We start from the raw sequence: 14,819 nt of genomic DNA on the forward strand, positions 1-14,819 counted from the left end.
CCACTCTGATAGGTGTCATAGGATTTAGTGCCTCTAGTCTCAATATGAGGGGGAGGTGTGCCTATAAGACAGTTAGAGGATAAGCTCAAATATTGCATAAATCAAAGGTTTGGGAAATCAGCATCTTAATGCAAGGAGCTTTATTCAGAGGATGAGAATTCAAATTGCCATGCTCATAGCTGGCAAGGCAACTAGGTATAAAAAGGGACTCTAAGATACATGCTGACATTTCTTCATTTTATTTATACAAAGATACTAGACTGCTGATTGAATTGTGCTTTATATTTGACTGAATAACTAATTTTGTGACTTGAAAATGATCATCTTTTGTAATCTTAATTTCCATCTTGTAAATTGGAGCGACAGTGGTCAGGTTGAAATAATTACTTAGTACCTGTTAGTTGCGGCTTAAGTAACTTCTCTTGAGATATAATAATGTATCTAGGATTATATTTACATACTAAAACAAGTATTAATAAATAGTATTGCAATTATCACAGATTTAAAAATATGTATTTCCTAGGGAATTTATTTCTTTCAAATTAAGAAAAACAGAATCTAAATTTACATTTTCTTATATCACAAGATGTTCTTCCTATCTTACAAATGAGAAAAAGAAGCTCAAAATAGTTAAGTAACTTACCTGGCTTACATCAGTAGTCAGTGAAGGAGCTGTCAATCAAGAAAACAACTGCTTAATGTCAAAATAATTACCCAACACTGCTACCTATGCAAGGATATATGTATATATATTTGGTTTTTGATAACCTTATTACATATGGTTTGTGAATGCAGACTGTTTTCTTACATTTATAGTCCAATTTACCTTTTTTTGGTAGTGAAGACTTAACTATGGTATAGATCATTTCTACCATAGCTGTGTTTATTAACATAATATAAAGGACCTTTTCATCAATGTTCCTGACACTATTCTAAGTGATAGAGACATGGAAAAGATCAAAACAAAATCAAATTAAAATTTACAGTTCAATACAGAAGGCAAAGAGGAGCTTTTCAAAAGCACAGTTCATTCCATTTCTACTAATTATTTACTTGAAAAACACCAAACAACTTAAAAAATGAAACCAATATTTCAAAGCAAAATAATTGAGTTTATTCATTCTCACCCATTCAGTCAAATTTTTAAGGTATAATGATTTTTACTTCCTATATCTTGCCCACCTCGCTCTTGTTTACTGGATGGATATATTTAGCACTTCTATTCCAATGACATTATTGAGGTGACACTTAGTGGCTCTTCTGTTTGACAATGTACTGTACCAAAAATTATAAATATATTAAAATCTAATGCTATGTTTTACCGTGAGGTTGAGTTCAGTAGGTAAAGCCAAACTAGAAAATACTTCAAAGTAAACTTGAAATAAATAGCTTTCCATTAATCATACACTACATACATGGTATCGTTTTTCTTTTCATTTAATTCACCTATATGTATTGGGAGCAAAAGAAATTGGCATTGGGAGCAAAAGAAATAAATTAATAGAAAAATTGAATAATATAACATTTTATCTCTGACTATTATAAATACAGTCCAACTATTCCTTTCTGGGTTAAATATACCCTTATTTCAGATGCAGGCAGGCAGAGGAAAATACATTGTCTTTTCCCATCACCATTTTACTTCTAGGCTTTTTCTGTCCTGTTTCAAAAGAGTCTCAGATATGTGACTCCTGACTCCATTCTTTCTATAATAAAATGCTAAATCTGGTTTAGGGTGATATTATGAATCTGGAGATACAACCACATTTTCTCAAGAACCTATTAAATTTAGCCAACAGCAACTTATCATTAAATGTTTCAAAATAAAAATGTAGTCAGCCTCAAAATGCATAAGCATCTTGTGTGTACTGCAAGCCTTAAATATAAATATTGGTAAGAGAGTAATATAAACCAAGCTGTTTTTAGTCAGGCAAACTTTAGTAAATACCCCACTTTCCATTTCCCGTACTATCACTTTTGAATATCTGCACAAAGAGTATTCCTTCAGTATAATTTATATAGAGGTATTTAGTGATATATATCTTTCATACAATATGATTTACTTAAATTCAATTTAAAAATCCAGTCTATATTGTTAAATGCAAAACAGTATGTTTGAACATATAAACATACTTTAACTTTAATGAATGAATACAGAAACATGTAATTAGATCCAAATATGTGACAGATTATATTGTGAGTCTAGTAATATACATTGAAATTCCGATTTAAAATACATATCATTCATAAAATCAATCACAGTTTTCTCAGAAAACTAATTCTAAATTTGTGAACATCACAAAAATTATATTTACTACATAACTTTTATTTTGTCAAAATTATTTTGGAAACAAATTTCCTTAAATAAATTAGAAAATAGGAAGAATTAACAAAAGAGCTTTATATAAATACCTTCCATACTTTGAATGGCTTGTTCAACATGGTTTGTTCTCATTTTAAAAGTCAATTTTATTTTTTTCTGATTATAAAAATAATTTATACTGATTGTACAACATATATATTATGGAAAAATTAAAAACAAAGAAAAAAATCACCATATATTCCATCAGAGTTAACTTTTCTAAGCATCAAGTCTTTTACCTAGCTTGAGATTGAGATAACCAATTTTTTTCATTTAAAATTTAGATTTATACCATATGTTCTGCTTTCCTCAATTAAAATGAAAACAAAAGCCTTTTCTCAAGTTATTGCAAACACTGTGTAAACATAATTTATGTTTAACATAATTTAATGGTTGCTTAATGTTCCATCAAGTGAAATATCTCTCAAAGTGTTGTCCAGGGACAATCTACAATAGGATCTTCTGGAGGCACCTGAAGCAGAATTTGTGGGATAGGGACTCAATAATATGCATCTGAGTAAACAATTTACTCAGATGATTCTTACATGTTCAATTTTGAGAAGCCATATTGATTAAATGCCCTAAAATTTATTTAACCATGTTCTCATTTTTCTAAGGTTGTTTCATATATCTACCTATATATACACACATATATATATACATATATATAAAATAAACAATATCATAATTGAGATTTAGCGCATACCATAAAAATCACCTATTTAAAATGTCTTAGTATATTCAGAGAGTTGTACCATCACCACTATTTAATCTTGGAATATTTTCATTACTCCCTAAAGGAATTCTGCATTCTTTAGTATGCATTCCTCACCCTTACCTCAGAACCACTTGTCTACTTTCTGTCTCTACAGATTTGCTTTTTCTGGATATCTGATTTAAATGGAATCAAACAGTATGTTGTCTTTTGTGACTTCCTTCTTTCACTTAGCATAATGTTTTCAAGGTTCATCAATGTTATCTCATGTATCAGTACTTTCCCCCCCTTTTTATTACTAAATAATATTCTACTTCTTTTTCTTATTTTCTTATTTTTTTATTAGAGTATAATTGCTTTACCACGTTGTGCTAGTTTCTGTTGTACAATGAAGTGAATCAGCTATATGTATACCTATATCCCCTCCCTCTTGGACCTCCCTTCCCACTCCCCATCCTACCCATCTAGGTCATCAGAGCACGGAGCTGAGCTTCCTGTGCTTTACAGCATGTTCCCACTAGCTATCTATTTTACACATGGTAGTGTATATATGTCAATCCTGATCTCCCAATTTGTCCCATCCTCCCCTTCCCCACCTGTGTCCACATATCCGTTCTCTATATCTACATCTCTATTCCTGCCCTGCAAATAGTTTCATCTGTACCATTTTTCTAGATTCCACATACATGAATTAATATATAATATTTGTTTTTCTCTTTCTGGCTTACTTCACTCTGTACTCTGGCTTACATCCACATCTCTACAAATGACCCAATTTTGCTCCTTTTTACTGCTTAATAATATTCCATTGTAGTATGTGCCACATCTTTATCCATTCATCTGCCGATGGACATTTATGTTGGTTCCATGTCCTGGCTATTGTAAATAGTGCTGCAATGAACATTGGGGTACATCTGTCCTTTTGAATTATGGTTTTCTCAGGGTATATGCCCGGTAGTGGGATTGCTTAGTCATATGGTAGTTCTATTTTTAATTTTTTAAGGAACCTCCATACTGTTCTCCATAGTGGCTGTATCAATTTACATTCCCACCAACAATGCAAGAGGGTTCCCTTTTCTCCACACCCTCTCCAGCATTTATTGTTTGTAGATTTTTTGATGATGGCCATTCTGACTGGTGTGAGGTGATACCTCATTGTAGTTTTGATTTGCATTTCTCTAATAATTAGTGATGTTGAGCATCTTTTCACTCTTGGCCATCTGTATGTCTTCTTTGGTGAAATGTCTATTTAGATCTTCCACCCAGTTTTTAATTGGGCTGTTTGTTTTTTTGATATTGAGCTTCATGAGCTGTTTGTATATTTTTCAGATTAATCCTTTGTCTGTTCCTTCTTGATTATACCACCTTTTGTTTACCCATTCATCAGCTACAGATATTTGGCTTGTTTCCATTTTTGGCAATTATCAATACGCATAAACATTTTTTGTGCATGGTTTTGTGTGGGAATATATTTTCATTTTTCTTGGGTATATACCTAGGAATGGTAGTGTTTAATCATATAGTGTCTCTACGTTTAACATTTTGAGGAAATACCAAATTGCTTTCCAAAGTGGCTGCCCCACTTTCCAGCAAAGTTGGAATGTCTCAATTTCGTCCCCATCACTTGCTATGTTTGTATTTTTTGGTTTAGCCACCCAAGGAATTTGAAGTTGTATCTCATCTTGGTTTTGATTTGCATTTCCCTAATAACTATGCAGGCATCTTTTTATGTACTTATGGGTTATTTGTATATCTTCTTTGGAGAAAAAATATTCAATTTTTTGCCAAGTTTTAAAAAAAAGTTCAGTTATTTGTCTTCACTTTTGAGTTGTAATAGTTCTTTATATATTCTGGATACAAGTTCTTCATCAGATTTATGGTTTCTAAAGATTTTCTCCCATTCTGTGGGTTGTCTTTTAACTTTTTTGATGGTTTTGTTTTCAGCACAAAAGTTTTTAATTTTGGTGAGTCTAATTTGCCTAGTTTTTTCTTTTGATATGTTCTTTTGGTGTTATGATCTATAATATAAGATAACGTCATCTGCAAATAGAGATAACTTTATATCTTCCCTTCCAATCTGAATACCTTTTATTTCTTTTATTTATCTACTTTCCCTAAATATTACTTACAGTACAATTTTGAATAGTAGTGGTGAGAACATATTTTATTCCAGAATTTAGGCAGAAAATAGTCTTTTACCATTAAGTGGGATGTCAGTTCTGGATTTTTCATAGATGCTCCATCTCTAGTTTGTTGAATTTTTTTTTTTCAATCATGAGATGGTGTTGGAGGCTGTCAAGTGTTTTATCTGCAATCAATGGAAATGATTATATAGATTTTATCCTTTATTTTACAAATATAGTGCATTACAATGATTGGTTTTCAGATGTTCAATCTGCCTTGCATTCTTGGGACAATCCTACCTGGTTATTGTGTACAATTCTTTTATATGTTGCTGAATTTGACTTGTTAATCTGGATGAAAAATGTCACCTGCCATATTAGTAAACAAAGTATGTTGTGGCCATCAAGCCATCAGCTACTGCAGCTGACTGTGCACCCTGAGGGATTCAGGATGGAGAAAAGCAGAATACTGGCCCTAGATATTTAAGGTGCATATCAAAGGAATGATTTCAAGGAGCCCAGACTCTTGCACCTTCCCATACATAGAAAAGTGCTAAATTCATTAACTTGTTTTCTTTAATTAACGTTAATCTTTTGATGTTCTGACTACCTGCTTTTCGTTGCAAAAACTGTATATCCAGGTGCCTTCCTTACCTCTTTGGAACAGTCCCTCAGGGGTATCTGAGAGGCTGCCTCCAGGCCTTAAGTCCTCAGTTTGTCCACTCAATAAAACAAAATTCTCAGCTTTTAGGTTGTGCTTTTGTTTTTCAGTCAACATTAGCATTTTGTTGAGAATTTTTTCATCTTTGTTCATATTGGATATTGGTCTCTAGCATTGTTTTTTTGTGATGTGTCTGGTTTCAACATCAGAGTAATACTGGCTCATCTGATGGTTTGGGAAATATTTCCTTTTCTTTTATTTCTTAGAAGAGTCTGTGAAGAATTGGGATTAATTATTCTTCAAAAGTTTGTAGAATTCACCAATAAAGCCACTGGGAGGAGAACTTTTCTTTGTGGAAAGTTTTTCGTTATAATTTGAAGTCATTACTTATTATAGATTTGTTCAGATTTTCTATTTTTTCTTAAGTCAGCTTCAGTAGTTTTATCTTTCTGGAAATTTGTGCATCAAAGTTATTTAATTTGTTGGCATAATATTGTTCATAGAATTCCCTTAAAATCCTTTTTATTTCTATAAGGTCAGTACTGTCAATTCTTTGATTCTTGATTTCAGCAATTTGATTATTCTTTTTTTTCATCATTCTAGGTAAGGGTTTGTCAATTTTGTTGATGTTTTCAAATAAGTGACTTTTAATTTCACTGATTTTCTCATTGTAGTTCCCTCAACTTTTTTCTGTGTATGCATAAAGACCTGCACATGTGTGGGACCTTCTATATACTCAGAAATGGCAGAACTTTCCAAAGCCCCCTGTGGGCATCTTCTTTCTCAGATCTCTTCTTTAAGTTTTTGACCAGGATCTTGTTAGCCCCAACTCATATTGTAGACTCAGGTAACTGTAATGTTTGACAATTGCTGCTGATTGTTTTCAACAAATGCCCCAGGCTAAGGCTGTTTTCATTGAGAAAGCTCCAAGAAAGATTAAATAATAGCAACACACTGAGCATGGGGATTTTCATCAGAGCTCCAAGATAAACCAGTTGACAGTGCTCTGGGGATGGGACTTTTTGAGGAGTTCTAACCTGGACTACTTCTTATAAATGCAAGGTTGGTGGTCTTCATTACTTCCATAGTTGTGAGCTGGCCACAAACATGGCTGCTCTTCCTGAGGTTGAGCAGTTTTTATATATTAAAATGTTCTTAGATTATTGGATATTTTTAATAATCTGAATTTTGGAAAAGTTGATTTTGACTATTTTTTTGGCCAGTGTTTTCATTGCTTTTATTAAGTAGGGTAATTACTAAGATCATACTGCCATTTCAGAAGTCCCTCCCAATTTCAGGCTATTTATTCAAGCTATAATTTTAAAAGGAAACACTAGGTAAGAAATACGAATAATTTTAGGCTTTTTATAAAATTGCAAATTTTCTTCCCATGAAAGCTGATTCCAGATTACACTTTTATTAGCAATAATATGAGGGCTTCTCTTACTATTATCTCATTAATAACCATAATAATGAACATTTACAGTTTGTGTGTAATGCCTACTTTTTTTCCGGTACAATTCTTACTTTTTTGTTAACAACAGCCCCTTTCTTTTCCAAAACTGAGCCTCACTCATTCCAATTAGTGGTTCTTTTGGGTGTTGCCAACTGCATTACTTCCTTCCCTTGAGTGCAGTGGGTAAGCCTGACTATATCCTAGAATTCAATATTGCTGCCTGAGTAATAGTTTATATGGGTAAAATTTAAAACCAAGGAAGTTTTAAACATGACCAGCATCTCAGAAAGACAGAAGCAGTATATGACAATTATCTGAAATATTGAGCTTCTGATGTTTACATATTATATTAAGAAGAGAAAGATAATACAAAAGTGTACAGGCTGATTTGGATCAGTTTTCCCAGAAAAAGCCTTAGAGTTTTGTGGACCGTGGTTTGGGTAAAAGCTAAATAAGAATGGTTATGAGTTGAGTTGTTTAAAGAATAATTAGATTTAGTACCTTTATCATAGATATGTCTGTTAGAGATGTGAGAGCAATACTTGCAGTGAAAAGAATATGTGGTGAGGAGGTGTCCAAAGGAAGCCTGGTAATATGGAGAGAGGGACTGTGATTTAGGTGCATTCCTTTTTTTCAAGGCTATACCAGTTATGGTAAAAATCAAATGCCTGAACTCTGGTCAGAAAATTAAATGTTTCCAGAGAATCACATTACTGCCCTCCTCCTTCATTACAAGAAATCTATGACACAGCAGTAATTTTTGTCTCCAGTGTCTTCAATTGTTTCCAACTCTACTTATGTCTCTGATAGTTAAAAACCTGCTCTGACTGCCCTCATCAAGGATCATGGCTCTTACAGCCTGTGGTATCAAGAAGCTGTCCTTCTATGTCTGACCTCTCTTTTGTGGCCTGCTTTTAAATCATTTAAAATCCTTAGGGTTCCTTGAAAATTAGCTTTGATTTTTGAGCTTTACAAAACATTTTGAAGGGTGTTATTTTCCAGAGGCTGAACATAAACTTGCAGTGTTGTTCTCTATACTACACACTGCTTAAATGGTATCATGTAGTATTTGTTCTTGTGTGACCAGTTTGTTTCACTTACCATAATGTCCTCAAGGTTCATCCATGTTATGACATATGGCAAAATTTCTTTCTTTTTAATACTGAATAGTATTCCATTGTATGTATACACCACATTTTCTTTATCCATTCATTCAACAATGTACAGTTAGGTTGTTACCACATCTTGGCTATTGTGAATAATGGTGCAATGAACAGGGAATGTAAATATCTCTTAAAGATCTTGATTTAAATTCTTTTGGATATGTATGTAGAAGTGATATTGATGGATCATAAGGTATCTCTGCTTTCATTTTTTTGTTGCACCATTTTACACTCCCACCAACATTATACGAGGGTTCAATTTCTCCATGCTCTTACCAATTATATCTTTTTAAAAAAATGATGGCCATCCTCACAGATATGAGGTGACATCTCATTGTGGTTTTGAGTTGCTTTTCCCTGATGATCAGTGATGTTGAGCATCTTTTCATATATCATGTAGTATTTGTAACAATCACTGTTCTGTAGGCTGGTGATCTGGACAAAACAAGAACTTCATTGTGTTTACTATTGCTCTTACTTGAAAAAAACTTCAAAAAAATCACAAATTAAAGTAGTAGATTCATTTCCATAGATAGTTCATTCAACAAATATTTGCTGAGTTCCTAATATAGGTGAAGAACCACTTTTCATATTGAATTACTGAGTAATTCGTATGAGTATGTATAGTGAACAGAGAAAGAATAAGTCCTTCAAAAAGTACTTGAATATCTTTTTCTTAAAGTACACTTTCTTAATTTTCTACTTGGTTTTGTTGTTAATCATAGAGGAGATGAAAAGTATTCTTTGACTTGCTTTTTTCATCAAACAAAAAACAAAAAAACACAGATACTAGTATGATACTATGTTGCCCCATATGAATTTAAATGATTAATAATATTGTTTATATTACTACTAAATATATACTTAGTACATAGCCATTATTTTTTCTTGAGTGTCTATGGTTTCCATTTTAAAAAGGCAGTTAAGAAAAATAAATATAGGAAAATAGCAGATATATGTCAATTAGCATCATGTTTTATGATATAAACATGGATTAAGAAACCAAAACATTCAAGCAAGCATCTTCATTTAAAATCCACATTATATCAATTATTTAACTACGTATTCCCTTTAAAAATGACAGACTGGTTGAATTAATTAAATAGTTATTTTGGTTTCTATACATACATACAAGACACAGATGTAAAACTCACTCATAATTTAAAAAGTCACTTGGCTTTTTATGCTGAAAGAGTTTTCATTGTCTTCAGTCTACATGTACAAGAGGAGCTGGAAATGTGTAGCTCAAATGATTTAAAATCCAGCACTTCTCAAACACACAGCATTATAGTTTCTGGTCTTTAAAGAGTAGAGCCAGTCTTGAATATTTTAAAAATTAAACAGGAATTTTGCAGGAAATTCTCATGGAAATTATATGGGCACAACATACAAATAAATTACCTTAAAAAGAATTTTATTATAAATAGAACTGCTTTTCTCTCAGATATAATTCGTCTTGTACTGAATTATTTTCTGTAGTGGACAATATTTAAGTGGGGCTATAATTAATAAACAGAGAATGCAAATGAGTCATTGAATTAGGGATATTATATATTTGGACTGGATAAGTTTTGAGATTTCTTAATATATGTGAACTAGAGAGGAGTTCTGATGGTTCACTAGATTTTTAAAATTTATAAACCCAAAAATGTTATTATAAAATAGTTAATATTAATATAAATGTTACATTACATGTTCAATTTGAAAGCACATACTTTTTAGTATCATCACTCTTAATCAGTTGTTTTGTGAAAAGTGTAGAAATAAGTTCAGAAAGCCTCCTTGATCTGTCCTTAGTGACTTCCTGGCACCCGATGCTAAACATTACTTTATATATTTTTCCAGGTTGTTTATGTTTTTTACTACACAGGTATTTTAAATGTGCTTATACTGCACAAATTCATGACTTTTTCTCTAGCAGAGTGTCAGCCTACTCTGCAAGTTATTGTTGAGTGATTTAAGAGTCTACCGAAATGCAACGCTTGGCAGACTTTTCTCAATCTCATTCTTAAAAGGTAGTTACATAAATAAGTATATTGAATCATCTAATTCAAGAAATTAATGCAAATTACCTTTCCTTACAATTTAAAAGATGTGATTCTATAATTAAGTCTCAAAAATCGTTTAATGAACAGCCTTCTTGAAACAATTCACTCATATCCCACAACTCGATTACAGTTAAAACTGTGTATCTTTAAAAGATGTAAATAAATTATTCTATGCAAAAACTATATTTTTATTTTATGCACTGTGTTCCACAAAACATTTAATTGAAGTAAATCTTACCCAGGTATAAATTAATAGTAAACTGAAGGATTCAGATTTGCTACTAGATTTAAGAACAATTTTATAATATTTCATTTTATCTGCCAAGAATAAGAGTAATAATCAAGTTTCAAACTTATTTGAACATATGTTAAAAACTTAATCTAATAGCTCTAAGGATCTATTTTATATGTTTATTTTAAAATGCTGTAAAACATGGGAAGTAAACATTTTGCTGTTAAGGACTTCCTAATTAAATGCTGAGATTGGAAAGGAAATTGGGTTTGCATTAGCCATGACTTTCCTTTTACCTTACCACTCCTGAAGTATTTTCTGCTTTCATACACGCCCTACTCTTCTTAAGCTTTCAATTCTCTTTCTGATCCTGTTTGTTGGCTGATCTAGAATCTATCCTTCCACAAAATCTTACATTATTCTTTTCTTTCATTCTGTCAACTTTTAAACTACAAATATGCCCAGGTATACCTGGTAATACTAAAATCTCTTTATTAAGTTTCTTATTTTCTCTCCTCTCTCTAATTTAACAGCTTGAAAGTATAGTCTCTACAGACAGTCTTTAATTTCTCTAGCTCCAATTTACTAATTCATTTTATTGCCTCAAGTATCACAAATTGATGAAAAAAATCCAAACATCACACATAATCATCTAATTGGAAAATCCAAAGACTCTTCATTTTCTATTCGATCTAAACCTTTCCAAGTTACCTAAAGTTCTTAATCATTCCTTCTTATTGAAACCAGGCACCTTTGGCTTCAACTTTACCGTTCTTTTACCGTTCCTAAAATACTGTCTTTTTGCTTGATTGATTCTTTTTCATTCTGTACCCTAAAACTGGAGATAACAAAGGAGCATCCTTAGCTCTGCTGAGTTTCTCTAATTTTGCACTCCATGGACCATCTGTTCCATTACTCTGGCCTAAACATCTTCTTCATAGGGTTGATAAAAACAGTTAGATGACTATGTATATATAGTCATTGTTTACATCTCTATATATAGTGATTATATACATACATGTAGATAATTTATAACTAGGGAATGACATATTTGGCCCTAAAGTATTTTATGAATGAATGTTTGGTTTGAATAAACTAAAAATATATATTGCCAGTATACTTCTCTTTTCTGATTGTCAGATGTGTATTTCAAACTGCTTATTTGATGTGTCTGTCCCTAAATCACACTTTTTTAAGTCCAAAACTTATCTATTATCACATGCCCTCTCCATTCACATCATCCAATGACTGCCATTTTGGTGTCTGCTAAATACATTAATGGATTTGGGCCAAATTAAAGACATCTTGCACAGGTCAGAAACCTGAAAGTCATATTCTTGCTTTCTTGTCTCCAGTCCCACATTCAGTGAGTCACCACGTAATGTGAAACATCAATTTTAAAAAAGTTTTTTAAATTCTTTCTCCTTGCTCTCAACATCTACTTCTGTTCCTGCATTTCACTCATATAATCTCTCCTATGGGCCATTTCACATATTGACCCTTGGGCTCTCTGCCTTCTGCTCTTTCAACTCACTCACATTTGGTATCTACCCTCCACCACCACAGGAACACAGTGCCTATGACCATTTGCTGAGAAGTCTGTGGTAGCTCCCCATGGTGTTAAAAGCCAAAAAGGCTTTTAGTGATTTGGCTCCAAACTACTTTTCAAGCCTCTTACATGCCATGCCCACAGATGCACCTTATGCTCCAGTCACAATATATTACTCACAAAACCCAGAGATTTTTTGTGATGTACATACTGCTATACTGTAAGACATTTAGTGCCTCCTGCTAAGAATGCTTTTACCCAAAGTTTCTTTATTCTCTCTAAAATCTTCTTTGCCCAAATCACTGCCTAAGAATCTCTAGCATGAGATAAGCAATATAGAAGTATCAAAATGTGAAAAAGAGAGGTGAACTAAAAAGAATGGGTTCAAAAATCAATTGACCATATTTGTGTAGTATATTTCTAGCCTGTCTTTCTTCTCTATCTATCTATCCATCAATTCTACATTTTCTTCTTAAACAGTAAGTTTAAGAAGAAGTTTATAGTCTATCTTGAATCAGGAAGTATGATCCCTCCAACTCTGTTCTTTCTCAAAATTGTTTCTTTCAAAACAAACACATTTTTATTGAAGTATACTTGATTTACAATGTTGTATTAGCTTCAGGTGTACAGCAAAGTGATTCAGTTATATATAGTCTTTTTCAGATTCTTTTCCATTATAGGTTATTACAAGATATTGAATATATAGTTCCCTGTGCCATACAGTAGGTCCTTGTTGTGTACCTATTTTATAATACAATAGTGTATTCTTCTCTCATTCTCTTTCTTCTTCAGCCTCTTTTTTGTATTATTATAACTTATGAATAAACTTGGTATCTTGTGTAGTTACCCCTGGAAATGGGCACATCTCTTCTCTTAGTAGCCTCTAGTGTTGAAGTTTGAGTCAATCTATTCAGGTTTAGTCACTATGATTACCCTCAGTGCACCATAGGCTTTCAATTCATCTAGAGGTTACACTTAATTTTATCTTGTATAACAACACCTTTCACCTTTCTGCATCCTAAGTGGACATTTCAGATTGTTTAAATGAAGTAAATTTAATTTCATCTTAATTGATTCAGAGTTTCAGTGTTTGTTTTTGCTGGCTCTCTTTCTTGGCATTATATTTCTTCAGATGTTTTGTGATTTTGGTGTACAACCATTTTAATAAGTAGATTTTGTTTTGATTTGATTTAATTTTGTGTTTATTTTGTTGTTTTTAAGCATTAGTAAAAGATCCTTACAGAGTCTGGATGCCTGATAAGGTCATATATATATGCAAACACACACATGTGCACAAACATATCAGTATAGTCTATGGTTTCAAAAGTTATTTATGATCATTGTTGTTGGATATATATATGTGTATACACACACACAGATATAATTTTAAGGTGATTAATTTCATCACTGTTGCACTGCAGTTTGTGCTCTTTTTTTCTACTTTAAGAAGAATCTAAGTTATAGACACATAGACTGAAAAAAGTTCTTAAATCTGTACTTTTTTCTATAAATGTTAATAGATGGACTAATTAGATCCCTTCGACAATAACAACAAAAGTCATCCTATCCCAATTTGTTGACTAACTCTAGTAATTTGATCTGAAATACATACACATTATAATGTACTACATGTAAATTAGTATTTTTCTAGATGATTAATTCTGCTGCATTGATTTTATTCTGCACACTAATACCATACTTATTTAAATATTGTAGCTTTATATATTGTTATATTTTGAAGAAATTTCTCTCAGTATTCCCATGTTGCTGTAATATCTTGAGCATTATTATATATGTTAATTTCATGAGGATCTTTAGAATCAGCTCTATCAACTTTCACGGAATCCATATGGATATATTTCTTTGGAATATATTAAATTTATAGATTATTTGATAATTTTATCTGCATACATAGGCATAGATACACATTCATATATAATTTTTCATGTTTTGTTTCCCATTTTTCATTTATATTCAATATTTTAATTACCATAAAACTTTAAAAATTCTTATGTGAATATTTACTCTTCATTAACATGAACCTATCTTTTATATATATCTATTAGAGATAATGACATAGTGTAATTAATGCTTTATTTCTATTTGTCCTTAGACACTGATACTGTCATGTATTAAGTTTGCTTTACAACATTAAATTGAATTCACAAAATACATAGCATTTCTGAATTTAGTTTGAATACTCAAAATATTGGATATTATAATAAATAAATATCTAATTATATAAACTATGCCATATTCCAAAACTATATTTTTCTTTTATTATGACTTTTAAAACATTACACAATTTGTAATTATAATTCAAATTGCAAAATGACACTTAAACCTTGATCTAAATATAGACAAGTTAGGACTCTTTATATTGAAATTAACAGAATACGTAGCCCTAACTGGCATTAACAATACAGGGAGTTTAGTGACTCATGTTACTTCGACATTATACCTGGACTGTTTGAAGTAGTCTCCTGATTCCCTTTCTGAATACATCACAC

This window comes from Grampus griseus, assembly GCF_964374135.1.
Source record: "Grampus griseus genome assembly, chromosome: 6".
Taxonomy (NCBI): domain Eukaryota; kingdom Metazoa; phylum Chordata; class Mammalia; order Artiodactyla; family Delphinidae; genus Grampus; species Grampus griseus.